The 27,245-nt window shown below is 44.4% G+C and overlaps 1 protein-coding gene and 12 non-coding genes across 13 annotated transcripts in view; 10 read left to right on the forward strand and 3 right to left on the reverse strand.

Annotated features, from left to right (window-relative positions):
* Atac1 (Ada2a-containing complex component 1) overlaps positions 1-20,031 on the reverse strand; it is an 86,155-nt gene extending 66,124 nt beyond the window's left edge. The window contains exon 1 of the mRNA XM_071666136.1: positions 19,921-20,031. The gene's annotated coding sequence lies outside the window, so the exon portion shown is untranslated. The remainder of the gene's footprint in view (positions 1-19,920) is intronic.
* On the forward strand, positions 1,310-1,393 carry TRNAL-UAA (transfer RNA leucine (anticodon UAA)). The gene has a single exon. It is a non-coding gene; the product is annotated as a tRNA-Leu (tRNA).
* On the forward strand, positions 4,523-4,594 carry TRNAT-CGU (transfer RNA threonine (anticodon CGU)). The gene has a single exon. It is a non-coding gene; the product is annotated as a tRNA-Thr (tRNA).
* TRNAT-UGU (transfer RNA threonine (anticodon UGU)) lies at positions 6,023-6,094 on the forward strand. The gene has a single exon. It is a non-coding gene; the product is annotated as a tRNA-Thr (tRNA).
* TRNAT-UGU (transfer RNA threonine (anticodon UGU)) lies at positions 6,487-6,558 on the forward strand. The gene has a single exon. It is a non-coding gene; the product is annotated as a tRNA-Thr (tRNA).
* Positions 8,300-8,371, forward strand: TRNAT-UGU (transfer RNA threonine (anticodon UGU)). The gene has a single exon. It is a non-coding gene; the product is annotated as a tRNA-Thr (tRNA).
* Positions 10,669-10,740, forward strand: TRNAT-UGU (transfer RNA threonine (anticodon UGU)). The gene has a single exon. It is a non-coding gene; the product is annotated as a tRNA-Thr (tRNA).
* On the forward strand, positions 12,944-13,015 carry TRNAT-UGU (transfer RNA threonine (anticodon UGU)). The gene has a single exon. It is a non-coding gene; the product is annotated as a tRNA-Thr (tRNA).
* TRNAT-UGU (transfer RNA threonine (anticodon UGU)) lies at positions 14,315-14,386 on the forward strand. The gene has a single exon. It is a non-coding gene; the product is annotated as a tRNA-Thr (tRNA).
* On the forward strand, positions 16,126-16,197 carry TRNAT-UGU (transfer RNA threonine (anticodon UGU)). The gene has a single exon. It is a non-coding gene; the product is annotated as a tRNA-Thr (tRNA).
* TRNAT-UGU (transfer RNA threonine (anticodon UGU)) lies at positions 17,992-18,063 on the reverse strand. The gene has a single exon. It is a non-coding gene; the product is annotated as a tRNA-Thr (tRNA).
* A 911-nt stretch (positions 20,032-20,942) lies between the features above and the next one.
* On the forward strand, positions 20,943-21,014 carry TRNAT-UGU (transfer RNA threonine (anticodon UGU)). Its single transcript has one exon. It is a non-coding gene; the product is annotated as a tRNA-Thr (tRNA).
* A 1,484-nt stretch (positions 21,015-22,498) lies between these two features.
* On the reverse strand, positions 22,499-22,582 carry TRNAL-UAA (transfer RNA leucine (anticodon UAA)). The gene has a single exon. It is a non-coding gene; the product is annotated as a tRNA-Leu (tRNA).
* Positions 22,583-27,245: the final 4,663 nt, after the last annotated feature.

Below are 27,245 nucleotides of genomic sequence, written 5' to 3' on the forward strand. Positions count from 1 at the left end.
ACACCACGTCACGAGTGTGTATATACATATGTACCTCTCCGTAGGCACCAACAGGTGATGGGAAATGACACATCTACACCTATCACACACACACACACACACACACACACACACACACACAGCCACCTTGACCCTCTCTTGACTGTAGCGCCCAACACTCTGGTTCCCGCGTGACCAAAGACAAGTCTCTCGCCCTTGAAGAAGAGTGGAGTAACCGTTGTAGAGATAAAACTATCTCACTCAAAAAGATAAAAGGTAAAAAAAACTCATGAGAATACACAGAGACGAACAAGTGGAAGCAGACAGAGAGACAGAGCTAACATCCCATCTTCTGTCCCCTTCACAAGGACACTCCATACTGTACTGCAGAGGTCAACAATACAATGACATTCTAACAGACAGACAAGACTTAGTGATGTATAAACTGCCACTGGCTTGACCAACAGGTCATCAACCTCCAGCCAGGCAGACAGACAAGCAACGATCAATAAACGTAATCAATGACCAAAGACGTCAAACAACTGTTGACCTCATGAGCATGTACGATGGTACGACCCTTGAGAAGGCCAGTACGACCGTTGAGCACGACGGTACGACCCTTGAGCACGACGGTACGACCCATGAGCACGACGAAACGACCCTAGAGCACGGTGGTTAAACACCTGAACACGATGGTACGAACCTTGAACACGTCGGTACGACCCTTGAGCACGACGGTGCGACCCTTGAACAAGTCGGTACGACCCTTGAACACGACGGTACAATAATTTGGAGTATAATGTCAAAGGATTTCCAATAGGTCAAAAGGTCCCTTCTCCCCCCACTCCATGGGGCCCACCATACCCAAGGGGTCATAACCTCGAGGTCAAAGGTCATATACTTCGTCATTATACGTCATATACGTCCAGCATTATAACACGTGCATGCTCCACCCAACAGTTGTGGGTCGGACGCACTCACAAACACACTCACACACACTCACTACTACACCGGAGCCAAACAAATCGATGAGGCCGACTCCTCCTCATCACCTCTCGAGTGAGTGAGTGTCCCTCATAATCCAGCAAGGTAATCCTCATTTTATAAACTTCCATCACACCCAGTCACTCCATCACTAAAAATTCAACCCTTCCCTTTTCGTAGTATATTATCTTTACTTTTTTTTCCCACCGTATATATATATATATATATATATATATATATATATATATATATATATATATATATATATATATATATATATATATCGATGTTCTTTAAGGTACAATGTTTAAGACATCAATGTAAAACATTAGCCATCTAACACAACGTCAGGTTGGCCGAGTGGTCTAAGGCGCCAGATTTAAGCTCTGGTACTCGAAAGAGTGCGTGGGTTCGAACCCCACACCTGACACAAGGGAACCCCCTGGTTTTGGGACATGTGGCACGACGGCAGAGCAACAGGTGTTGCTGTGGCATTGCGTCATTACGGGCCTCGGAGGCCGGGGGGGCGGCTACACCTTACAACGGGAGGTGAAACGATGAGGCAAAACACCAGCCGACATTGCCGGGGTTGAATTATTTTACCGATAACCTCAATATAGGCCAAAAACGGTTGATGTAGTTGAGACTATCATTCAAATCGTTCAGTTTTGGGTCATTGGAGACGGTGCATGGCCTGCTGTGGTAGCTCCCCAACCCCCCCACACACCACAGGCCTAGACACTATCGACCGACGAACACCTGCCGGGTGGAGCTGGCTGGCTGGGGCGGGGCGGGGGGCGGAGCGAGCGAGCGAGCGAGCCAATCAGCCAACGGCCCGGACACTCACGTCACCACCCTTCCCTTCCGCCAAGCATTCAACAACATTACGCATGTTATGCGTATGCGTTACTTGAAGTACGCCTGAAGTTGCTTTCACCGTGAGAGGGAAGGCAATGTTGGCGTGCATGTATCACCGTCAACAGACGAATAGGGAGTACAGTGTAGTCGAGGAGGACCTTCTTAACCCAATGGAGTCCAACATTTCCCTGCTCCTGCATGGAGCGCAGCCTTATAGCTCCAAATTACCCTATAAAATGGTCCTTTCATAATAATAATAATAATAATAATAATAATAATAATAATAATAACAATAACAATCATTTTTGGTTACATAATACACCCAAACCCACACAGACTCTCGATCGTCGTTCCCCACATTAAAGAGGTAGCGCCAGAAACAGACGAAGAAAGGCCGCATTCGCTTACATCCATTCTCTGGCTGTTATGTGTAATGAACCGAAACCACAGCTCCCTATGCACATCCAGGCCCCACAGACCTTTCCATGGTTAACCCGAACACTTCAAATGCCCTGGTTCAGTCCATTGGCAGCACGTTGACCCCTGTATACCACATTCTTCCAATTCACTCTATAACGTGGACGTTCCACTCCTGCATGATCAGGCCCCGATCGCTCAAAATCTTTTTCACTCCATCCTTCCATCTTCAGCTGGGTCTGCTCCTTCTCCATGTTCCCTCCAATTATGACATATATATCTTTTTTGTTGAACGTTCCTCACTCATTCTCTCCATATGACTAAACCATTTCAGCACATTCTTTTCTGTTCTCTCAACCACACTCTTACCTTATATAATTTATTCAGTAAGTCAAACAGACTACCTCACTCCGCATACTATCCTTATACATTTAATCTCCAACATATCCATCCTCCCCTGCATATTCACATCTATAATCCATGCTTCGCATCCATACAACATTGTTCGGACCACTTTACCCTTAAACATACCGACTTTTGCTCTCCCAGATAACGCCCTCACTTTCCACACATTCTTCAGAGCTCCCAGAACATTCGCCCCCTCATCCACCCTGTAACATCCTTAACGGTTCCATGGTTCCATTTGCTGTCCTGTCCACTCCTAGGTACCTACAACACTTCATTTCCTTCAGATTTTCTCCATTCAGACTCATACGCCCAACTAATCTGTCCCTCCACTCTGCTAAACTTAATGACCTTGTCTTAATTCACATCTACTCTCAACTTACTCCTTTCACACACTCTTACAAATTCAGTGGTCATTCAGCGCCCTATATGTCTCAGCGTGGAGTAGTAATAACAAGACGAACATTGTACTTCACTCTAACAAGTTATCCTATATGGAAAAAGAATTCTTAAAAGGCTAATTAGAAATCACTCGTTACGTCCATACAGACTATACAGTCTGTCCACAGATTAGATGAGTCGCAGGTTCACTTGTTCCACAGTCCTGGACAAGTACAAGCCAAAGCGAGTTCTACACAGACACATACACAGCCAACCAACTCGTCTCTTAGGAGGGGATAACACGTCCTACTGCGCCATGCAAACATCCTACACAAAGTCGCCTGTCTTGGGTGTCATACAAGGCTTCCAGCTGAGCCCCTTGCAGTTTCCACCCTGTCTACTCGCAACGGACAACCTCAGGTTAACCCCAAATCACCTGAAGATTTGAACATGCCACCTCTCCCTAAACCTCTCCCCACGAGAGACTGCCAACCTCCTCGTAAAGTCTGCTTTACAGGATATCAACCTCTCCAGATCTTGAACGGCTGAGCCCAAATATCGTTCGAAAATATACATTAGTTATTCAAATATATATATCCCCTTCTCTGAGACGACATCTTCCCATACATGGATCTTCTTAGCTTTCTACCCCTGTGTTGCTACACCTTTCGGCACCTACGCAAGTTTCTATTTTTTTCACGTTGGAGGTTCCACTCAAGGACAAAAGTCCACATCAAGGCCGGGTCTTTATTGAAATAAGGAGAGGTTAGAGAAAGAGATAAAGGAAAGTATTTACGAGTTTGGAGGAAGTAAAAAGCCTGGTTTTTAAAACGTACCATGTCATAGGTATGAGGAAAGACATGTGAGGGTAGAGAGTTCCAAAGCTTCCAGGTTTAGGGAAGGATACAGTTATCAAAACGGCCCCCGCTTGAGTTGCCAACGGCCCACACAGTAATCGCGTCGTTTGTTTCCCCTGGTAGTTTGCTGGTTATACAATCAATGTGAATACATGTGACTTACCGTTCCCGCCCCAGTCTTAACCAATTTGTACAATCCAAAAGAGAAAAATGAGCAGTCTTCTTTCTTCCTTATCCCCAATGATATTAATATCATGTAACCCCATGACTCTTCTTTCAAAAAGAAAGAAAAAGAAAAAATGGAGATTCTGTAGCTCCAAGTCTGCGTTCCATTCAGTAGCAGGGACAGGAATGACTCCTTTGATAAGAATACTTTTCTGAAGAGATTGTGCTCTCTTTCGTTAAGTGACAATGACACAATCTCTTCACAGGTGACTTTTCACTCGCAGGGAAACTTTAAGCAGGCAGAGTCCGGTAACATCATCAAGGTATATATATATATATATATATATATATATATATATATATATATACATATATGCAGGAGTAATTCTGGCAACTATACTGATAACCACAATCTATCGTATGATAAACGTACAAGATAAACATATAATACATAAGTTGTTAACCAGTTCACATCCGCCTCCTTAGCTCAGTGGTAGAGCACTGGTCTCGTAAACCAGGGGTCGTGAGTTCAAACCTCACAGGGGGCACAAGTATTTAAACTAGAAATAAACCTCAACAAAATCACTGAGGTTTACTTAAACCTGGCCCGATCGAATTCCATGTAGGGGCTGCTGTACTTGGGCACAGTAAATAAAAGGTTCGAATACAGTGGATAGGAATGGGTGTGTTATCTCAAAGAATGAACTATCCACATTTTGAAAAGTTATCTGATGTGACCACGTGTGTGTGTGTGAGTGTGTGCGAAAGATCAATCTTCAGAAAGGCTGGGGAAAATTCTCTGAGCGTGCGAAAGCTAGGTCAGCGCGGGAGGTGGGTGGGGTGTTTCCAGACGTGTCTTTGGTCGCACACGTTATGAAGTTCAACAGTACGTCGCACAACGGTTGCTCCTGTTGTGTAGTTAGTCTCGGTACCGTTACGTCACCGTTGTCACCACCAGTAGTCTGTTATGTCACTGTGGTCACCACCAGTAGGCTTCGTCACAGTGGTGTATGCGTTGGCCGTGACAGCACACCGCTGGCACTATGAGGGGTGATAAGCTATGACGTTTGACCTCATTTTGACCTCTAATCCCCTGGGGAAAAACGGTGACCGTTTTTAGCGGCTGTCAGCTTGCCTCACACTGATCTCTGAATGACCTCAGTACTCAGGTCACCTTCGACCTTCATGACGGAAACTCCGCCTCTTTCTCTCGTACCTCCGCCAATGCACAATGCCTCCCCTCGTCGCCAGCCAATCAGCGGTCATGTACCCGCCTCGCATAGTCTATCCAGCCAATTCAAAGCCATTTGGTAAATCCCCAAAAAGCCATCATCGTCTCCCAAGCCCTGATTGCCCCCGTGACCTGATTTTGTTCGTCCTCACATACTCAGGCATCGCGATGGGACCCAATATCGTGCATGTGTGTGTGTGTGTGTGTGTGTGTGTGTGTGTGTGTGTGTGGAACTATATTTCTAACTATACATAGTAGCTACGCTCTTCTGCAGGATGCCTGTCCCACCTGGTGCATCTTCACCAGCACCTCAGTACTCCAGCCAAGCTAACCTCCCAACATTTTCACCTCACCTTTCTTGACCCCACCTCCTCACCACAATCCTGCAGCACCTCCAGTAGCATCATGCCCTAGGCCTTCATCACCTCTGGACATTACCCAATAAAACCCTGTGTTGTTCTCGTGACCTGGGCTTGCTCACTGCCCTCTTAGCCTATCACCAAACATCACTGTTGTTAGCGACGTGCTTCAGTCTCACAACCTCTGTCAGTCTGTCTGTCTATACATATCTCCTTATCTGTCAACGCTTGCAATCGTCCGCTAGGGCCGCGGGTACCGATGAGTGAGGTCTACGTCACACTGAAACAAGCAATGCTCTACAATACCTGCATTCAACATTGGTCGCCCCGTGTTGCCTTAATCATTTGTGACCAGCTGTAGGTACGACCGACGATTATGAACACAAGCCTCCTTAGCTCAGGGGCAGAGCACTGGTCTTGTAAACCAGGGGTCGTGAGTTCGATTCTCACAGGGGGCAAATAACGTTTAACCCCCTTGATCACGACCCCCTTGAACACCAGGTAGGGGTGGAGGGTCCGACCCATGAACACAACGGTACGACCCTGGAGGCACAACACGAAGACCTTCGAACACGACGGTACGATCTTTAAGCACGATGGTACCACCCTTGAGCACGACAGTACGACCTTTGAGCACGGTACTATTTTTAAGCACGACTCAACGACCCCAGAACACGACGGTACGACCCTTAGATACGAGGGCTTGGCCTCTAACCCTTTCGCATCAGTCCAGAGGTCATACCGTTAAAAAAGAAAAAAAAAAAACAGCATTACAGTCTTCCTCAAAGGTCGTACTCTCGAGATCAAAAGGTCAAATAAGAAATCCAATTCAGAATCCCTTAGAACACAAGCCTCCTTAGCTCAGGGGCAGAGCACTGGTCTTGTAAACCAGGGGTCGTGAGTTCGATTCTCACAGGGGGCAATAAGTCTTTCCAAAGATAACCTTTATCATGTGAATATGTAAAAATAATTAAGTCACGACAGTTCTTGGTCAAGATACAAATCGATGGTCGTGCTTTTAAGCAGTTGAAGGTGTTCTGCTGAAAATAACTGTGTCCTTAAAAACATTAGTGATACACCACCTACAAGCAGGAGTCTGGAACATATCTTTTCCAGTATTAAGGGGAAAATAAACAATACTTTTGGACCTAGTGTGTTCGAACGAATACATCAACTGCGCAAAGACTTAGAAGCAGTCTGCGTGGATCTAGCCTTTACCGCACCAGTCAACGTTCATTAATAATAATAATAATAATAATAATAATAATAATAATAATAAAACTCTTATCATTATTATTATCATTATCATCATCATTATCACAAGTCACGCCATTAAACATATATATACGTCATGACAGATGACCCTATATCTACTTCATCACCTACAAAGATAACAGTGCTGAATTACATCCACATTTATCACTTGACGTTATCTCCCTGAGAAGAATGACCCCTAACCCACTCCCACAAGATAAGGGCAGAACTGCTTGGGGACCAGGTAAACACCCCCTCTGTGGGAGGGTAAGTGTGAGAGACATTGAGGGTGGGTGGGAGGCGGTAGCGGGTGGGTAAGGGGTTCACACTTGGTGTGAGCGAAGCAGCGAAGCTTCACGAGCGACTCACGAGTGAGGGCATTATGGACGTGTGATCCCGGAGGGTATAATAGCATCAGCGAAGCCTCGAGTCTTCTACTTCATGACGGGCGTGCGACCCTAGGGTACGACGGGCCTGGCACTGGACCTTTAACACCTTTAAGGGTCAAGGTCAAAACGGAAGGCTCATCACATTCCGAAAGGGGTAAGAGCGTCGCGTTCCACAGGGAGTGACAGACAAGTCGGGGGTTGTGGGGAGGGGGGAGATGACCAGGTCATGCAAGGAGGAGAGTCATGGTTGGGGGCTGGGGGGAGGAGAGACCTCTCTCTCTCTCTCTCTCTCTCTCTCTCTCTCTCTCTCTCTCTCTCTCTCTCTCTCTCTCTCTCTCTCTCTCTCAGACCACCGAGGCACACGGAGAGTAAAGCAAAGATTTTGCAATGGACAACATACAAGCACCAAAAAGACAAGTCTCGTTCTTACCAATGATAAGAAAAAAACATAAAAAAAGCTAAAGAAAAAAGTCTTGTCAATCAGACGATCGTTTAAAAAAAACAATTCTGGTACAATTGACGAAGAAAAATCATCACATTAAAAACTCACAGGCGTTTTTTTTTTTTTCGTCGCCCTGTACAATCATTATACAGACTCCAGTGAAGACGACCCATATATCATACCTTAACTCAGTTACTGTACAAGACGGGGTATTAACGCTGAACCACTGGACAGATGTTCTTCAACCCACAGGACACTAACAAGATGATAGAGTCAATATCCTAAGGGCCATTACCCAAAACTACCCATCATGTATGGTAACCACCTGAAGACCACGACCAGAGACATTGCTACCGCTCGAGGTAAACCCCCGAGTAAACCCCCTTCCCCGAATAAACCCCCTTCCCCCGAGTAAACCCCCTTCCCCCGAGTAAACCCCCTTCTCCGAGTAAACCCCCTTCCCCCGAGTAAACCCCCTTCCCCCGAGTAAACTCCCTTCCCCCGAGTAAACTGACACTTACGAGGGCCCCGGAACCTATCTACCAACATCACGCTTCGTGTCCCTGACTTCATCACCTGCCTCCTTAGCTCAGGGGCAGAGCACTGGTCTTGTAAACCAGGGGTCGTGAGTTCGATTCTCACAGGGGGCAATGAGTCTTTAGCGACCACGCGAGTGCTTTAACTCGGTCGCGAGATGGCTGGGGTTGGCCCAGGGACACATAAACCATGTCAACCACCCGACCATCCGGGGGTGTTGGTAGAGGACCTGGCGGAGAGCGAACTCCCAGGTGTCGCTGGAGGTATTGAGCGACATCGTACTCCTCCCCACACACACACACACACACACCAGGAAGTCCATCCTGAAAGAACATTTGACGCAATACCACAGGAAGAAGGAGTAGTCCTTTTTCGTGATGGGCTGCTCAGGGAGGCCACTGGTTGAACAGCGAGTGGAATCACGACGCATCCCTCACCTGCCGTCCTCAGGTAACACGTATGAGAGAGTTTGTCCTCACACATACCACCATGTCACGTCTGAACTATATTCCCTCCCACGAAACATCAAGCCTCCTGGTGATCAATATCGAAGATCTATTTACATGTTGGTTGTGTACCACTACTGGTAACAAAATGTAAAAGCTTTACTGAAATAGCACAGCTCGGTAATAGCTACATGGCAATAGAACTAAGGCATTGCGGCAACACAACACAGCAGGTAAGAGAGACAGACATTTCAGTCAGTCAGTCTGTGTTTAGGGCATTGCGCTGGAACTAAATAGCTAGCGAAGAAGCGGTCAAACGTGGTTATTTAGCAGTTTGATCTAACCCATACACCATTATCGCGTAGTGTGCAGGTCGTCTGGGGACAGAGAGCTCCATGGATGAGGTAGAAAATAAGGAAGAGAAGTGGTCGTCGTGTATTTAGTTCACGAAGGATAATTAACCTGTTATCAAATGTGTTACGTGAAGGTATTAACCTTTATATTACCCCGAGCTAAACATGGCGGCGGATGCTAAACCCACGACCATTTTCACTCTTGGCTGCGTGACGTACTGACATGGGGGAGACACAGGCAGCCACACACACACACTAACACTCCCAATGAGGGCCTTCGCTCCAGCCGGAGACGCAATGTTCTACACGGAGGCAATTAGACAGCGTCACATCAACAATGAACACAGGTTATTGTAACAGTGACAACATTACATTTTCTTCCGAACATGTCTTCCATACCTGCTCGGGTATTCCTCGTCCACTATCTAGTACACTTCCCTTTGCAGAATAGTTCGTCTTGCGTATCTTAAAGCCACACTGGAATCGAGATGGCGTATCAGTTTTCCTGTTATCCTCCCTCCTTCAGCTGTTTTCGTGAGCTGTCTGCGTGTGTTCCAGCCCCTAAAGGCCTGAATCCGTGGCACGTGACTGTCTGCTGCTTCCCACAGTTTCTGTGGTGAGACCAGACACACACGAGGATGGGCCGTTGTAACCTCCTCTTTTCCACACACAGCGAAACTGTGGAATTCTTTCTTCTTTCCTTCTATCTAAACCTTTAAACGTTTAAGAAAGGTTTAAAAGTGCTAACGTTTAAATTACATCCGATTCTATCTTATCTTTTAACTGATAAATATATTTTACTTTTCCCATCAATACAGCAAGCGTCTTCGACTGCAGTGGAACACTTCTGCTTGCATCTGACAGCCAAAATATGTAACCACGACAAGGCAAGTCTCAGGGAAATCCAGAGTGCATGGAACAATGATGCACAGTCACTTGCTTTGAGAGCAGCACCTGGGGTGCCGGGAGGTGGTGGCTGTATTCCCCAGGCCAATCTCTGGGGTGCTAGAGACCGAATTAGCAGCTACATCGTCCCCCTGAGTCTGGGGTTGACACATGAGAGCACGACACACACACACGAATGTATGACTGGTCACTAACCAGAGTCTGGCATCATCAACAATGTGTCCATAACATTGTTGTCCATAAGCCGATCACTTCCTGGCCTACTTAGGCACGAGGGTAATCAATGCTCAACCTCAATTCTCCAGTTCTAAGCAGATTCCTAATTACACTCAATGTAAACTAATATATGCGTTCTGTACCTAATACAGGTAAAGTGCAGAAATATGCATGTATTCTGTACCTAATACAGGTATGGTACACCAATATGCATGTGTTCTGTACCTACTAGTCATGGTACACCAATATGCATGTGTTCTGTACCTAATACACGTCTGAATGATAATATACAGGTGTCTCTGCACCTATGAATATAATACCTGTTAAATAATATATTTGGTCACTACACCTATGCTTCGTGTTAAACTATATCAAAAGTATACATCTGTTTCAAGGCTGCTACACTTACCTCAGGCACCAAACAGAGAAGACCAAGTCTAAAACACAGTGTAAGATCTCAATACCACAGGTGTACTACTTCTAACATCTGCCTCCTTAGCTCAGGGGCAGAGCACTGGTCTTGTAAACCAGGGGTCGTGAGTTCGATTCTCACAGGGGGCAATAAGTCTTTAGCGACCACGCGACTGGTTTACCGGGTCACCGTGGCAGTAAACCCCGTGTGTTGATGAAAGGATAAACTGGAACCAGCTACTCAATCTCCGGTATTGCTGGAGGCAAAGTATGGCAACACTTCCCCTCGCCAGGTATGAAGGACGAGTTGATATAAAGCCACATAAAAAAAAATAATAATGAACAGCTTTATCGTGTAGGTTGGGTCGAGCATGACACTGCCAGATACAGGATTGTAGCACCTCACACCTCACCACCTTTTTTATCCTCAGGCATCGAGAGAGAGAGAGAGAGAGAGAGAGAGAGAGAGAGAGAGAGAGAGAGAGAGAGAGAGAGAGAGAGAGAGAGAGAGAGAGAGAGAGAGGTCGACCCCACCTCTATAATCATTACTTATCACCCACCCTTCATCTACAGGCGACAAGTGGACAGTCAAGTGGGAGAGGTCGCCCTCCACTATCCCCAAAGTAACTTTTTTAAAGTTCCTTTCGTTAAAGGCGACTGGCGAACCTACAAACACACACACACACACACACACGAGAGGCCCTTGTGACGAAATGTGCACCACAGACGCCACACAATCTCTACCACACTGTTACGTCCTCCAGTTGCCGATCAACAGTAATACCACAGAGGAACTCTGCCACAGCCTCACACGGTGATCCATCACAGCCTTACACTGTCGTACTCTGGACTCTCTCTCTCTCTCTCTCTCTCCCTCTCTCTCTCTCTCTCTCTCTCTCTCTCTCTCTCTCTCTCTCAATCTGACCTAGAATTACTACAATGACCTTAATTACGAAGGTGATTTGCTGTAATCTTATACTCCCCTTCAAGTCTTCCCTTAATCGTCCTTCTTATAATCTACCTACAACACTATGACTTACATATTCATCACACAACCTAACGTTATGAGTAAATTCTATATTAGCTGGAACATGTTATAGGGACAGGTAAGAGCGAGCACAACCATACCACCTACCAAAACGTGTTCAGGAAATGCCACAACCATGAGTTTCACTCGCCCAGTATGGAGTACTCCTCGACTACGTCGAATGGTGGCTTGCCTCACACATCTCAGCCACATTGTGAGATCAAAAACTTTTCTTTCGACCTCTCAATATTTCCGCTATCATCCATATTCACTCATACCTCTCCGTGCGCAGGAACACCCACTCCCCTTCTTCCTCCGTTATAAAGGTCATTAGGTCGGCACTGTTCCTGTGAGGTGTATGTGGGGGTCCCTACCATACCCTCGAGACCTGAACTCGCGACACGCAAGTGTCTGCTTCTTCCCATAGTTTGTGTGTGGCGACCAACCATACGAGGGGAGGCAGTTAGGATACCTCCCTCAACCAACCCTTTCCTCACACACAGAACCTGTGTGAATCTTCGTCTCTTTTTCCCTTTTTTTTCTGTATCGTAAAATTTTTACGAGTAACGTACACAATTATCTAAGGTGTTTCCAACATTTCTCGCTCTCTCTTCACATTTCATCTTCTAATAAACTTTACCATATTTCATTAACCGAGCGAGCGTCTTGGATCTTACATTTGCTTGTGCGAAAAACCATAAACACAAGCATCTCACGGTTGCCTACAGAGCATGAGACAGTACAAAACAGTTGCCTCCTTGCGATAACAGGCCAGCACGGCGACTAACCCCCAAAGTCTGCTGCATCTCTTGGGTGCTGGCACACGTACCCGAAGACTGGCTCTGAGGTACTACAGGGAGGGAGGTGGGTGGCTGGACCTAACTCCTTTATGTAATCGGTATGGTACACCAGTGGGCATGCGCGTCTATGCCTAACAGATAAGATACATCAATGTGTGTGTGTGTGTGTGTGTGTGTGTGTGTGTGTGCGTGTGTGTGCCGAATACAGGTACACCAACACGGATGTTTACATGCACCTCAAACACGTGCGGTACATCATCTGTACCTAATACGGGTATGGTACACTGATATATACATATATGGGTCTCCATACTTCATGTACTTCACGAAAATCTACTCCATCACATCAGTAAGGAAATATCATGCTTCGTGTGCAGCTATCTTCAAGAAACCGTTCTCCTCGGCCTTCTATACCGTACACCAGCCGAAGGATGCGACACGCGAAAGATGAAATGAAACCAAAAACCAAAGATGACATATTCAATCACAACAGGTGTTATTTTTTTTTCCCCCAATCTTAACATCTGCCTCCTTAGCTCAGGGGCAGAGCACTGGTCTTGTAAACCAGGGGTCGTGAGTTCGATTCTCACAGGGGGCAATAAGTCTTTAGCAAAGTGAGAGAGAGAGAGAGAGAGAGAGAGAGAGAGAGAGAGAGAGAGAGAGAGAGAGAGAGAGAGAGAGAGAGAGAGAGAGAGAGAGGAGAGAGAGAGAGAGACCCGGAGACACAATAGAGTGGCCTTTGACGTGACCCACTCCCCCTCCAACCTTTACCCCCTCAGGGGTCATGTCACCATGTATAAGGGTCAAAGGTCGAGCTCAAGAAATGTACAAGTTACCTCAGTTGACCAACTCGGTGCAGCACACACACACACACACACTCACGCCTACACAGACGGTCCTCCAGCAGCCCATAGTTTACATAAGGTAATCACCCACTTTACTTCACCAGTGATTTAACAGTTTACACTGGTGTGACAGTTTACCTCATGTATGGTGTGCTGGTTTACCCCAAGATTGGTGTTCAGTTCAGCTAATCAATGACCTCACAGTTCATCTCATCACTAATCTCACGGTGCATCTAATCACTAATCTAACGGTGCATCTAATCAGTGGTCAGGCAGTTAACCCAATCATTGGCCTGACATCTCACCCAATCACTGGTCTTGTAGTTGACCTCCTGGACACCAACAGATCAGTGACCAGGCCTCAGTTAGCAGGATGGAGGGAGGCCAGGATGAAGGAGGATGGTGCGCAGGCTAGATGTAACGAGGAGGGAAAGACGGATGGAAGAGTAGAAGGGGAGCTAAAAGGGCAAAACAAATAGATGGAGTAAGATCCGTGAGCACGACGGTACGATCCTTGAACACGACGGTACGATCCTTGAGCACGACGGTACGACCCTTGAGCACGACGGTGCGACCCTTGAGCACGACGGTACGACCCTTGAGCACGACGGTACGAGCCTTGAGCACGACGGTACGACCCGTGAGCACGACGGTGAGGAGTCATGACCAAGGGACGTACCATCGTATTCAAGCTTCTTGGCGTCGGAACGTCGTATTTGTCGGTCGCAGCGTCGTGCTCTAAGTTTCACAACGTCGTATTCAAGGGTCGCACCGTCGTACTCATGTCTCGTAGCGTCGTACTCAAGTCTCGTAGCGTCGTACTCATGTCTCGCATCGTCGTACTCATGTCTCCTAGCGTCGTACTCATGTCTCGCAGCGTCGTAATCATGTCTCGCAGCGTCGTAATCATGTCTCGCAGCGTCGTACTTACCCAAGGGTCTTTGCCTCGTGACCCAAAGGTCTACTGACGCAGCAAATGTCGCCTTCTCTCCTCACTAGTCGGTCCGTCAGTGCGATATCTCTGGCTCTACGGCGACGTCCCTCCAACATCTGCCTCCTTAGCTCAGGGGCAGAGCACTGGTCTTGTAAACCAGGGGTCGTGAGTTCGATTCTCACAGGGGGCAATAAGTCTTTAGCAGGTTCCCGAAGGAGAGACAGCGAGACAGTCCTCCAGTAGACTACAGTTTACCTATGGTAGTCTGCCAGTTTACATACCTCCTCAGTGGGTTACTTAATATCAGCGGTGGGGGAAATTTTTCCTCACCAAAATGGTGAAGCTAGTTTACCTCATCAATGGTGTCCCGGTTTACCTCATGAATACTGAGGTAGTTTACCTCATAAATGGTGTGCCAGTATACCTCATCATTGATATGCTAGTTTACCTCATGAAAGCCTCGCTAATTTCACCACTGATGATCCAGTCTACCTCATCAATGGCATTCCAGTTTACTGCATCAATGGTACTCCAGTTTACCTCATGCCCGGTGTATACATTCACCTTTTCAATACACGCAAAGTTACTGGTATTCGAAACCCGTCGCTCATCAGTGCCAGCATCATCGCCAGCAAGACAGAAGGATAGTAGAAACTTGTGGGATGGACAGACGTGACAAAGAGATAGATGGATAGAAAAGAGAGAGGGATAAAGAGGCTGGATAGACAGAAAGATGGATCCAGATCCTTAAATACGACGGTACGACCCTTAAGCACGATGGCATGATAAGTGAGGTACGACGGTACGATGCCAAAGTACGACGGTACGATGCTTGAGCACGAAAGTTACGATACCGTAGCACGAACGTACGATCGTAGAGTACGACGGCACGACGGTTGAGCACGCAACGTACGATAATGAAGCAAGACAGTACGACCCTAGAGCACGAATGAACAATAGCTGAGCACAAGGGCACGGTCCTTGAGCACGATGGTTCGAAACCCTCAACGCGATGCGTCGGTGCGACCTGGTGAACTCTTCTACCCCCCGCAGCCAGCCTGGGTAGACCCAGCCTAAGGTCCACTGCTCGACCAAGCTATTGGAAGCCGCAGCCCGCAGGCCCACGTAACCCCGACAGCCTGGCTGGTCTGGTATACTTTGTAGGTACTTGTCCAATGCACTCTTGACCTTCTCCACTGTGCATCCTATGACCACAGGCGAGGTCGTGAACGAGTCTTGGGCCCCGGATGTTTAAGGCATTCTCTCTTTCTGTGTATACCGAACCTCTGTATTTCCGGAGGTCAGTATTTCACAGGGCCTTGCATGTCTGTCGCGCCAGCAGGAAGTGGTTTACGAGTGTATGATTCAGAGACCATGTCTTCCAGGATTTCCCAGGTACTGATGACGGAAGATCTTTCTCGTCTGCCTTCCAGGGAGTACAGCCTCAGTGATAACAGCCGACCCCACTAATCTAGTTCATGTATCACGTTAATATGAGCTGTGGAAGATCTCTGAACGCATTCTATATTACGCCGTTTCGCCAACCTTGTAAGAGTGATGCCTGAATCCATCAGTTTTCTATATTTGTGAAAGAATTAGCGTCTAAAAAAAAGAAGTATCATCGTTGCGTTTTCTTCCTCTTGTCTCGAGTGTTCGCAGGATCCATCCTACCATAATTTTGAATATGAAAAGTCTAGGGCCTTTCCTTCTGGATCCATCCTACCATACCTTTATGTATGAAGGTCTAAATGCTTTCCTTCTGACCCTTATGAGTCGGGGCAAATGCCAGGAAACACACTCAAGGATCGTAGCCTCGGTCACAGTGTCGTCCTCGAGCGGGCTACAGTACCGAACCATTCTCTACTCATCACCTCCCCAGCTGGTCCATAACCAACCACATCCCTCGCTCTCCAGGCATTTCCACCATCTGCCTCCTTAGCTCAGGGGCAGAGCACTGGTCTTGTAAACCAGGGGTCGTGAGTTCGATTCTCACAGGGGGCATAAATGGCAATCGCTCTTTTCAAAACGCCAATAATATGCTCACAACACACCTCCCGACTCGCCTCAGGGTTGAGAGCACAGCACACAACCCCAGCAGAAGGAACAGCAACGTATACACAAGAGTACAACTGGTTCACATGCTTTAGTAAATTCATACTACATACCAACACACACAGGAGCTTCCCTTTTCCACGTGCACACGCAATACATATGGAATATGTAAATAAGTTTCTAGAAACCTACATGTAACTAACGTCTCATACACTCCAATAACTATACACTATACATCTATGTATACTTTCCGTCTAATCTCCATCCTTTCCACAGACACACACACACACAATTACGTTGCCTGCCGCACATCACAGCTACTGGGAATGAAATAAAAAGGTTTGGAAATAGCGTCTGGAAAATATCAACACTATCACGTAACATGGGCCCAGTGTGGAGTTCCGGGCTAAACCTGGGCTAAAGACGAATTAACATACAACACCACAACTATAACCTTACTGTTGTGATAAGAGGATTTCCATCTGCCTTTAATAAGCATATGAATTCCTGGATTACTCTTGGCCTTGACAGCCAGCCTTCTACTCCCAACGAAGGACAAAGAAAGCAACGGGGTATAACCCGGCAGTCAAAAGAATGATTCCATTCCCCCAAGAACTGGTACTTATGCGTCCGCCACACACAACAAAAGACCCCAGTAGAAGAGATGGGGGGGAGGGGGGGCAAGAGTGTAGAACTCCCTCCCCGCACAGTACAAGAGATGGGGACCCGCGAGTGTACGATTCCCTCGCCGTACAGTACAAACAGGTAATTAACAGCACTGTAACATCCAAATTGCAACACTTACAACACAACACCCACAGACTTGCAACACTTACAACACGACACCCACAGATTTGCAACACTTACAACACAACACACACAGACTAACTGCAACACTTACAACACAACACCGAGTCTGAAACACTGATGTGGCAACAACAGACCCGACCTGCAACACTCACAACACAAGGCCCGAGACGCATGTTGCAACACAACACCAGACCTACAACAGTGTTACAACACAACATCCGGTCGGTAACACATAGAACATTACAATCCTGTGATGTATAGTGACCCAATCATTACAGCATTGTAACGTATAGTGAACCAATCATTACAATCCTGTAATGTACCAGTGAATCACTCATTACTCCTGTTATGTAACGTGACCCTAATCATTACGATTCTGTCATGTACAGTGACTCAATCATTACGATAATGTAAAGTCACCCCATAATTACATTCCTGTAATGTACAAAACCCATCACAATCCTGTAATGTAAAATGGCCCAATCATTACAATCCTTTGATGTACAGCGACCCAATCATTAGTCATGTAATGTACAATGACCCAATCATTACAGTCAGGTAATGTACAGTGACCCATTTATTACAATCCTGTAATATAATGACTCAATCATTACAGTCCTGTAATATAATGATCCAATCATTACGACCCTGTAACGTACGTTAACCCAATCATCACAATTCTGTAATGTAGTAACCCAATCAATACAATCCCGTAATGGCTGAAGTGATTCGTGAATTCAGGGACAAGACACCTTCAGCCTCCTGTAACAGTTTGATGGAACGTTTGAGATTACCCATAATCACCTTCGCTTTACCGAAATAGCGTTCTTCTTTATATACTCACAAACACACATTGCCTCACATGATGCTCATAGTGTGCTCAGAACTGATACGTTCACTGATCAATAAAATTATATCACTTTCTATGCAGTAAGCCCCCTGTGAGAATCGAACTCACGACCCCTGGTTTACAAGACCAGTGCTCTGCCCCTGAGCTAAGGAGGCATAAATAGATCTTTGGTCTGCAGGACATAAATTACAGTTATCCCTGTAATGTCGAATTTCTATATTTTTCTCCTGTACCTTCTAACATAAGCTGTTCTTTTAAAAAGTCTATACTTATGTTTCTGGAACATAATCAGTTATGATAATTGGACGATAAAATAGTATTAGTATTAACACGGGCAATAATAATAATAATAATAATAATAATAATAATAATAATAATAATAATAATAATATACTACTTAATTGGGTGAGCAAATTAGCAATGCTTTCCATAAATTGTATCTATGTATATACTCTAATCAGTTTTCTGAGCGTCTTATCCACACACACACACACACACACACACACACACACCAGGAAGTGAAAGGCGTGAAGGACTGCATCTCATCACAAGGGAAACGTGACAAATTCCAAAGGTAATCTGATATTCGGAAGATAAAATCAAACCCAAGTATATGTGAAGGTAACGAGGACAAGCCAATGATGGAACACAGTGAAGGTATAACTTCCATGTTATCATCAGCCAGTGAGATACCAGCTGTGGGAGTCTGTGTGGGAGGAAACGCTTGGGAGTCGACACCGTCCCTAACTTGGTGTGGCCAGAGTCCAATCTCAGTAGAACAGTTAAGAGAGCCAGATGACATTACATGAAAGGGTGAAAAAAGGTATTCAACAAGAACGGAACCGGAAATGAATCGAACGAGTTCTAGAGAGAGGTAAGCAAACCTTTATCTGCCCACTCTGGAAAATGTATATAGACGAAAACACAATGATAACGTATAACTTTTCCATGAGGCCATGATGACATTATCCAGAATAATTTTGACATCTGAAGACTTCAGTGTATAGAGGAACATCTGCTGGATGTCGGGAAAGAGAGGTGTATGGATGGTGATCTAGTATTTGTTGATAACCACGAGGAAAAATAGAACACGATAAGTCCCAAGTGCACTTTCGTGTGATGAACACACCGTACGATGTAGTGACTGCACGAAACTGCACTTGGGACTTAGCGTGCGGACACATACACACATACACAGGCTGAGTGGACTGTTTGTATCTTGGAACTGAAGAAAGCATTTGACACTGTTCCGCATGGAAAGCTGATTATCAAGAAACTGGATCACCATTCAGGAATAAGGGAAGAAACTCCTCCAATGGATAGACTATCATCCTACTGAGAGAGAACAAAAGAAGAGTGTCAGAACCTCATCCAAATGGGTTTGAGGAGGTTACCGGGTGGAGTACCACAGGCTTCTGTTCTGGGACCGTTACTCTTCTTGATATAATGTGATTGACCCGCCAGAAGGCAAGGCTGCAGATGAGGCAGTGTTCATGAGGAAGATGAAGAGCAAGGAGGAAGGGGAGGGATTGCGTCAACCTACAAAGGGACCTTGACAAGACTCCAAAGTTGCTCTGAATTTTGGTTGATGAAGTCTAACCAGAGGGAAAAAAAAAGTAATCAGGTTAGGTCACTGCGAAAGAAGGCTTCGATACGATCATCATCCAGCAGGATATAAACTGGAATCTATGTATGAGAAGGACTTGTACAAAAGTCGACATCCTTCTAAACACGTCTCCAGAGTTCAATATTTGGAAAATAAGTAAGGAGGCAAACTGTCTCCAAAGAAATATTAGAAATGCATTTAAGTTCTAGATGAAGATATTTTTACCAAGCTGTTCATATCCTATATTATGCTAGAAGCAGAATATGCTTCTAAAATTTTGGCCCCTGCATCTAAAGAAGCACAAAGAGCTAACAGAAGCAGTCCAGAGAGAAACATAAAAGAAGGCACCAGATTTAAGAAGGATGAGTTACGGAGAAAGGCTAGATAAAAAGACAAATTTACCCACCTTAGAAGAGAAAAGAGTAAGGGGTGACTTGATCACACCCTTAATCCTCTTACAGCAGACTGATGACGAAGACAGTGAACAGTTCTTCCAGATGTGTCAGGACAGAACAACCTGTGAACAAAATATATCAAATTAAACAAGAAACGTTCAAAAAAAATGTGAACTACTTCTACAGTATAACAGTGGTGGATGAATGAAAGAAAATAAATGAAGAAGTGGTAAATGTACACAGACTGCACACACAAATTCAAAAAGTAACATCAAAGTGGTGAATATTCAAAAGATGGGGTCTCCACCAGTGTAAAACTCCTGACCCGTACAGTACTAACAGGTAATTGCAATATGTAATTAAACACACCTGGCTTAGGCTGGGATATTTCATGTGTGTTATTACACGTAAGAGCAAAGACCTGGTACATATATACAAGGTTAAGAGACGGGATATGAGTGTAAAACTCTCTCCATACACACGAATAGTAATCACACACACACACACACACATACTAAAACGGAGGAACACACATATACACACACACATACACAAACACAAACACGCCGCGCGACCTCAAACGAGCAATGAACATCGAACACACAAGAATAACAAAGCTAACAACACACTTCCAATCGATGAAACAGAACTTGCTTCTGCGCGCGCCCCACCTTCCCCAGTGAAGCTCTCTACCAGCAGCCTCCACAGGAGAGGCTGCTGGCAAGGACGCAATCTTGCCCCAGGATGAACGAGAACGGCCGATTCATAACGATCTATTCCCAGTTCAATCAAACCGGTTTGACCAGAGCAGGACTGTGGTAACTCAGGGTTACGAAAACAATTTTTGTATCGAGACAATAATTGCTCACTGATCAACTCTACTTCCATCACATTTACGAGAAATCACTAAATTTACACTAAAACCAGTCAAGTTAGGTTACAAGCTACTTACAAGTTACTAAATACATGAATCTAAGCGGCCATGAAGACGTGTGATATCTGACGTCACATAACCGAGTTTCTAAATGCATTCGCCTCCTTAGCTCAGGGGCAGAGCACTGGTCTTGTAAACCAGGGGTCGTGAGTTCGATTCTCACAGGGGGCATAAATATTTAAGAACATGACATAAGCATCCTTCAGACACCATCTGACGCAAGAACACCACAGAAATGTTTATAAGAACAATTGACTAACGCATCCTTTCAAATGTTTTCTAGTGGTTAGGAAACAATCACACACGTTTATATATACATCTAAAACAAAATAATAACAGGTATGTACAATGCCGTGTTAGAAGACAAGGTTTAGTCAACTGTTAACCCCAAAAGGGGATTCGAAAATAGATCAATATGTAAAATTGCACCAAAAGGTACAAAAAACTGCGCCACACAGCGCATGTGTTCACGCCCACAAGCAGTGACCATTCCCACCATTTTTATCATAAACGCTTTACGTTCCTACTCATCACGGTATGTGATTATAGACCCAGTTTAAGTACAATTTGGGCCCAGGACTTTTCTCGCCGAGGTTTATGTACAGGCTCATCACATTTGCTACTTTATAATCATCAAATTGAATTGTACATGTCTATCATTACTTCACAATAAAAGTCCAATATGTAAATAATAAGTACTTAAAGGAAATCTAAGATATGTACAGATAAATGATAAGTACAAACTTATTACAGTCACAAGGTAGTTTATCAATAAAATAATCAATAAGACATACAGAGTGAAGTACGATGGACTGTGATAGCCTTGAATATTGATTGAATAAATATATAATTAAAGTGTCTTGACTTGAATCTAGTTTGGAAAAATATATTAAAGTTCTTAATACAACTAAGAGAAGCATAAGCTTCTTCACAGGTATGAGTAATGCCTCATTAATGACCCAGGTCGTGGAACGTGTGCGCACAATGTAGATTTTATATCACAGTTTCTTTATCGATCTACGGATAACACAGTCTACGCCCATATCCGATCAGATACACCGTCATGATAATGATAAGATACAGCACGCCATCTTAATACATCAGTGCAAGGTATATATATATATATATATATATATATATATATATATATATATATATATATATATATATATACATAGGATGGTAAAAACCAAGAAAATTGAACGCCAGCATCGTGAGCGGAGGCGAGGGCGGTCGGGGTAGCCAGCGCGGCAGACCTAAAACAGTCACCGATGCCAAGTTCAACATTTTTACATCATTTCCATAAAACTCCCTCTCAGTTCGACCCACACCTTACCAATACCAGTCAACACAAGAAAATCTTTTGCATGAACAACAGGAATATAAAAAAGCGATATAATATCCTCCTAATAGGGATTATAACGAGTGTGTAAATATTTCCGTAGCGACCGTGTGAATCTTGCCACCATGTCTGGTGGGGTCGCGCGTCACGCTGTGTCCATTATGACGTCACCAACGTCTTGCCATGACGTAGTTGTGACGCAGGAGTGTGTATATCCCCCCCCCCCCACCACCCTACTCCAACCACCTGTTGTCAGCATGACTCATCGACACACAGTTAACAGAACCACTTTAAAATGACTCTCCCACGACTCTGTCAGGTGTGGGGTTCGAACCCACGCACTCGTACGAGTACCAGAGCTTAAATCTGGCGCCTTAGACCACTCGGCCAACCTGACGATATAAACAATGGTTATTAATCATTTCATGTACGAATTTACAACCTCTCATGACACTGTTATATGTGAGAAAAATATATATTAACCTCCGTGGTAACACAAGGACCAGAGGTTCACTGACCTGCAAGCACAAGGACCAATGACATGTTGACCACTTATGTCTCCACTGCTCAGTTGCTTGCTCGCTAATATACTGCTAAGATACATTAACAGTTTGAATATATATATATATATATATATATATATATATATATATATATATATATATATATAGAGAGAGAGAGAGAGAGAGAGAGAGAGAGAGAGAGAGAGAGAGAGAGAGAGAGAGAGAGAGAGAGAGAGAGAGAGTTGGCAATAGACATGATACCTGAATTACGACACTTTAGAGCTATTGGGAAAGACGAGAAGCCATATATTAACCCAGAATGGAAGACAAAAAAGTGAGGGGTGACCTGATCACAGCCTTTAGATTTTCTAACCACCTGTCTGACGTAGATAGTGAACAGTTCTTCGAAAGATGAAGATATAGAACAACTTGCTATAAAGTCTGTATAGAAGTAGGGTACGTGTGTAGTACAAATGGATAAATGAAATAAACTTAGTAATGAGACAGAGAATGTGAACAGAATACATAAGTATAATATGTTTGATATTAAAGAATGTTCACGAGAGAGGGGGGGGAGGGGGGCCCATGAGTGAAGAACACCCCTCCCCGTACAGTACAAAATAGGTAATTACGTCAAAAAATTGGCTAAATTAACAGGAAGTGTTGAGAACAGGATGAGAGGTTAACAGGTGGAGAGAAAGAATTTCAGAAATGGAATCAAAGAACATGAAAAGTGTCATGAGATAAGAAAGGAATTGAAAGATTTGAAAAATGTATTCTAAATGTCCTTCAAGACAAAATCAAATCAACTGACTGTATTCAAAAGAAATATACCCAGAGGAAAGGAGGCAGAGGGACTGAAGAGAAAAAAGGAGTTAGGAATATATTCATATGACATCCTAAAGACGATTCGATCAAAGAAAAGGGAGTACAAAGACCATGAATAATAATAAAAAGCTTTGAGTAAAAAGACCATGAATAATAATAAAAAGCTTTGAGTACAGAGACCATGAATAATAATAAAAAGCGGGTAGGTGGAGCAATGTTTGCCACTGTTGAACAGAAGCACACCATTAAGCCTGATGCAGTGAGAGAGTCACAAGGAACCAAGTGAAGCTGAGAGAGTCACAAGGAACCAAGTGAAGTTGTTCAGTGAATAAAAAGCACTGTTGAGAGACACAATACTCATGGGAATATTCATAATCCAGCAGATGCAAGGATGGAATTAATACAGAGAGGCATGGCAGCAAATGGGGCATTTTAGCTGTTCATCAGAAACCTGAAGGTTAAACGACAGCGAATTAGGTAGGTTAGAGAGAAGCAGGTGGTAGGAAAACGTATATCACAGGCGTTTATCATATTGGAAGAAGACCATGGCTTAAAGAAAGAGGAAAAGAAAAGGGGGATACAGGCAAGGCAGAGATTTTGTCATAAATGAGAACTGATTAAGAAGGGTAGGAGATAACGTTATGTGATGGTCATGATCGCATGACAAGTCATGTGGCCAAGAAGAACTTGAGAAGACTTATGAAACTTAGAGTTAAGGAGGAATTAGAGAGGGGGTTTTCATCAGAGATGACAGAATATGGGAAGAAAGTATGAGAAACATAGTGTAGGGTCCAAAGACAATAAACAGGAGACGTCAAATGAAAAGCAACAGGACCGAACAGCGAAAAAGTCCCCACGAATGTTACATAATGGAATTCTAATCAGATGGAAAATACCATATAACAAATGAAAATGGGGTTAAAAAACCAAAAGTCAAGAATCTTAATAAGGGGAAATGAATCAGGGTGTTGGCTTTATGCAATACAAGATTTAGAGTAATAAGAAGCGGCCTAGGTAAACCATGGTGTAGCCTAGTTGCATCCAGCTGTGAACAGTTGGTTTAGGCTTCGCTGTATGACACATGATGGCTGAAGAACGAATGTTTGCAGATGAGGCCGTTGTAATTCTGTTATATATATATATATATATATATATATATATATATATATATATATATATATATATATATATATATATATATATATATATATGAATGCGACTGCAAAAATACCATCAAAAAATACGTAGACGGAAGTAGCCATGTGTTTGCATGGCCAGCCTAGCTGCTCGTCCTTCACCCAGAGCAGGTAGGAAGGTGGACTCCCAGTGTGAGGTGAGGAACTCCTGATGTTCCCAGAGCCTCTGCTGACGTTTGGGTAGAAGATCTGTCGCTTCTTATGGTAAACGAAGGTCTTTTTTCTTTACCTTTACCTCGCCCTCAATGCTAATTTCCTGTCGAGTAACGCAACGAGCGGTTGAAATGGCTCTAAATGCAAATAAGTGACCTTTTAACACCTCGTAACTTGACCCTCCTTGTAGTTCAACGTTGGGGTGGGACTTATTTGTTCGTTCAGAAAATGAGAGCAAAGATGCCTTGTTACATGATATGAAAACATACGAGACGAACAGGTAAATAAACCATTCCCACTGATAACAATGACCAAGACACCATATAATAAAGTCTAAACCCTTCGAGAGGTTGATAATGACACACTTGGCTTATCTGCTGACTGAATAGTCTCAAAAAATTAAAAAATAATCAAGATATCCTTCAGGACTTGTCTGACCACTTCTGAAGTGTGTGGTGAGGGTTTCAGGCTACGTCATGAACAAACGTTTGAGCTCTGCAGAACGGCATTTCTCAGAACGTTCGCACCTTCCAATATCACGGGCGTTTAAATGAGTAAAGATCGAGTTTAAAATTGCCTTCTAAGTGCATCCTTTTTTTTTTTTGAAGACTGTGGCTTTGGAAAAAATTAAACGCCTATTTGCTGGTCGTTTTTTCCCGCATATATATATATATATATATATATATATATATATATATATATATATATATATATATATATATATATATATGAATGAAAAGGCGTCCCGGTTCTGTTGCCCACTTCACCGCCCAGACGTTCACTGTCAGCGGGATTGTAAGAAATCCTGGACAACCACTGAACAGAACAGAGAATTGTATGTACAAGACTGAATGGAACCTGGTCCCGCCCTGGCCTCTGCGAGTGCTTGGTTGTCGTACGTCTTGAGAGGAACTGGTTCTCCTCAGATGTTCCACTTGGCGATGATGGCTGATCTCTTTTGTTCACGCGACCCAGTGTCTTCAGTCTCGACGAACATGGCTCCGTCTTCAAAGGCACTTCGTGTAGCTTCTTTCATATCATTCTCCGGACGAGCGTAAGTCGCATTAACCCCAAACATGACTTCTTTTTAGCCTTTCACTTTCTTGCGCAACGGCTCAAAGCAAATCAGCTCCCCCGGGGAACACGCCGGCCGTGAGTGAATTATAGACACTGGAACCCTACACCACAAAAGCACTTTTCTTGCAACACATATGAGGATCGGTGGCATCTGAACCTCTTCTGATTCCTCTAGAGTCTTGTAACACCCTGTGGTGGCCAGCACTATAGAGGATGTACTCAAGGCTACTACAAAGTGCTAAATGCCTCAGGCTTTTGTTTCAACTCTTCCTCATGTGTCTGGCTTGAATATATTTTCTTCTAGACGTGTAAAATCACAGTCATGAGGAGGAGGAGGAGGAGGAGGAGCGAAGAATAAACATAATCGAATCACGTCACGTCCACTGTACTGGATTGGATCCTCTTCCTCGGTGATTGTCCCTTCGGTTTTCGCGTCACACACGAATACAAAACAATTCGTTCAGGGGTCTTAACTGTTTGCACACAGTGTGACAATGTACTGCTGCTAACCACAACATAAGACTGCCTCCTTATGGGCCACTAGAATTTTCTCAGCAGCTGAATATTTTAGCGATTCAAAATATACCAAAGTATAACCAAAATTTACTTCAAACTTTCCAATATGGATTACATACCACTGATTTGTGCTGTACATGCATCTCGTTTTTCATGTCTTGTGTTCCCATGTTTTTCTTGATTTCATGATGACATGGGTTTCTGTTCTTGTGTTAGAGTTCAGCAATGACCTTGGATGACCTTGACCTCCTGAGGTCAGATTCCGCCACTAAATGACCTCTAATAACCCTCTCGTGTTTCAGATGACACCAGCGGGTACAGACAGTGTCAATGATTTTCAATCCATAATCCTTGTCTCTTGTGTCATAAGATACGATTGACACATGATGACCTCATTCTCTTGACCCTGAGGGTGACACTAGGAGGAGGAGGAGCTACCACCTGACCTAATCACAGAGCTGTTACACACACACACAAGAGTCTAGGTCGACAGAAGGACACGTCCATGGATGCGAAACTTGGACCCTAAAGTTGTGGTGGAGGCATACGACACTTGGGGCCCTAGTAAAGACACCAAACCCCCACCCCACACCATCGCCTGGGTTATGGTCTTGATATACAACACAGGCAACGTCATAGTAACTTAACCCACAACCCTTATCGTTGGTAATACACCCCGACACATCTGCTCACGACCCACGCTGTTGATAATAATAATGGGCACTGGCTTCCTAAGATGAAAACTCCGATTGCTATAGGACGATCCTGCAGCTAATATAGACCCTGA

Source organism: Panulirus ornatus, chromosome 10 (genome assembly GCF_036320965.1).
Source record: "Panulirus ornatus isolate Po-2019 chromosome 10, ASM3632096v1, whole genome shotgun sequence".
In the NCBI taxonomy this organism is placed as follows: domain Eukaryota; kingdom Metazoa; phylum Arthropoda; class Malacostraca; order Decapoda; family Palinuridae; genus Panulirus; species Panulirus ornatus.